Source organism: Carlito syrichta, unplaced genomic scaffold, assembly GCF_000164805.1.
Source record: "Carlito syrichta isolate Samal-C Ts95f unplaced genomic scaffold, Tarsius_syrichta-2.0.1 Scaffold174362, whole genome shotgun sequence".
Lineage (NCBI taxonomy): Eukaryota > Metazoa > Chordata > Mammalia > Primates > Tarsiidae > Carlito > Carlito syrichta.
In genome coordinates this window covers 42496-44997 of record NW_007118458.1, presented here as the reverse complement: position 1 = coordinate 44997, position 2502 = coordinate 42496, and the positions used below count along the sequence as shown (strand labels likewise).

Sequence of the window (2502 nt, the reverse complement as noted above, 5' to 3'; positions counted from 1 at the left end):
ATCTTTACAGTGACAAGTGATAGAGCATATGTGGAAGTAAATATGTGTATTCTCAGTTGTCCTAGCACAGACTACAGCTTCTCCAGGGCTGTTAGGTTGGGGCTGAAAAGAGATCGAGTCACACTAAGAATGGTCATCAGTGCAAATTTATCTGGTCTCATAGATACACTCTCTGGTCCCATTGTCCTTTCCTTCCTCTTTGTCAATCCAGTAGGTCTGGCCCAGTTCAGACCATCCACCCTTCTTCTCTTTGACAGCTTCTACTAGTAAGCCTGTATCTTATCTAACACCACTTCCTGTTCTACTTTTTTCTATCTTTGAGGCCTTGGAATTCTATCCATATCTGACCTTAGCCCCAGGCTTAAGCACCAGTATGTTCCATTAGTGCTATCTTGTCTAGTGTATAAGGTGTGGTTTAAAAGAGCCAGGAGGAGTCAGTCTGGAGGCTGCAACTGCAGAGGAGCTCAGTGCCAAGAAACTGCCAACATGTTGTCCGTGCGCGTCGCCGTGGCCATGGCCCACGCCCTCCCTTGGCGGGCTGGACTGGTCTCCAGAAATGCTTTGGGTTCATCGTTCATTGCCACAAGGAACCTCCATGCCTCTAGCACTCGTCTTCAGAAGACTAGCACTGCTGAGATGTCTATTCTTGAAGAGCGTATTCTCGGAGCTGATACCTCTGTTGACCTTGAGGAGACTGGGCATGTCTTAAGTATTGGTGATAGTGTTGCTTGAGTTCATAGGCTGAGGAATGTTCAAGCAGAAGAAATGGTAGTATTTTCTTCAGGTTTACAGGGTATGTCTCTGAACTTGGAACCTGACAACGTCGGGGTTGTCGTATTTGGAAATGATAAGCTGATTAAGGAAGGAGACATTGTGAAGAGATGGGGAGCCATCGTGGATGCGCCCGTGGGTGAGGAGCTACTGGGCCGGGTGGTGGACGCCCTTGGTAATGCCATTGTCAGAAAGGGTTCAGTTGGTTCTAAGACCCATAGGCGAGTTTGTCTGAAAGCCCCTGGAATCATTCCTCGAATCTCAGTACGGGAACCCATGCGGACTGGCATTAAGGCTGTGGATAGCTTGGTGCGAATTGGTCGTGGTCAGCGTGAGCTGATTATTGATGACAGACAGACTGGGAAAACCTCCATTTCTATCGATACGATCATTAACCAGAAGCGCTTCAATGACGGAACTGATAAGAAGAAGAAGCTGTACTGCATCTATGTGGCTGTTGGGCAGAAGAGGTCCATGGTGGCCCACCTGGTGAAGAGGCTCGCAGACGCAGATGCCATGAAGTACACTACCGTGGTGTCAGACACGGCTTCAGATGCTGCCCCACTACAGTACCTGGCTCCTTACTCTGGCTGTTCCATGGGAGAGTATTTTAGAGACAATGGCAAACATGCTTTGATCATCTATGACGACTTATCCAAACAGGCTGTTGCTTACCACCAGATATCTTTGCTTCTCCGCCCCCAGGTGGGGAGGCCTACCCTGGAGAGATGTGTTCTACCTGCACTCCCAGTTGCCGGAGAGACCAGCTAAAATGAATGATGCCTTTGGGGGCGGCTCCTTGACTGCTTTACCAGTCAATGAGACACAGGCTGGTGATGTGTCAGCTTACATTCCAACAAATGTCATTTCCATCACTGACAGACAGATCTTCTTGGAAACAGAATTGTTCTATAAAGGCATCCGCCCAGCCATCAATGTTGGCTTGTCTGTGTCCCGTGTTGCATCTGCTGCTCAAACCAGGGCTATGAAGCAGGTGGCAGATACCATGAAGTTGGAACTGGCTCAGTATCGCGAGGTTGCTACTTCTGCCCAGTTTGGTTCTGACCTTGACACTGCCACTCAGCAACTCCTGAGTCGTGGTGTTTGTCTGACTGAGCTGCTGAAACAACGACAGTACTTTCCTATGGCTATTGAGGAGCAGGTGGCTGTTATCTATGTGGGTGTCAGGGGACATCTGGACAAGTTGGAGCCCAGCAAGATCACCAAATTCGAGAATGCTTTCCTGTCTCATGTCATCAGCCAGCACTAGGCTTTGTTGGGCATTATCAGGGCTGATGGGAAGATCTCTGAAGAGTCAGATGCAAAGCTGGAAGAGATCGTAACCAACTTCTTAGCTGAATTTGAAGCGTAAACTATGGATTCCTGTGAAATCCAGTTTGTTTTTGTTTATTCTAGTAAATCACTTGCAAAGGATTACTCTCATAGTCCCAATATACAGATCACGGTAAAAATAAAGGTTCCATATTGAAAAAAAGAGCCAGGAGTACCCATTTGCCAGTAGAGCAAGTTTTGGTATCTTATATAATAATGTGTCCTATGTTTCAGCAAGTAAATTCAGTAATATGTCACCTACCCATTTTAAATGCTAATAAAAGAAATGAGTACATCTCTTGTAACTATCACAGTAGTGGGAGTTGTAAGGAGGGAAAAAAGGCCAGATAAATTTTGCTTTGTTTTAGTTACCACTAACATCTTTGCTCTATATTTGTG

General features: G+C 46.5%; 1 pseudogene across 1 annotated transcript; it reads left to right on the top strand.

The window, feature by feature from the left end:
* Window positions 1–486: 486 nt before the first annotated feature.
* LOC103252870 lies at window positions 487–2143 on the top strand (annotated as a pseudogene). The gene has a single exon (XR_503815.1). The product of XR_503815.1 is annotated as an ATP synthase subunit alpha, mitochondrial-like (transcript).
* The last annotated feature ends 359 nt before the right edge of the window (window positions 2144–2502 follow it).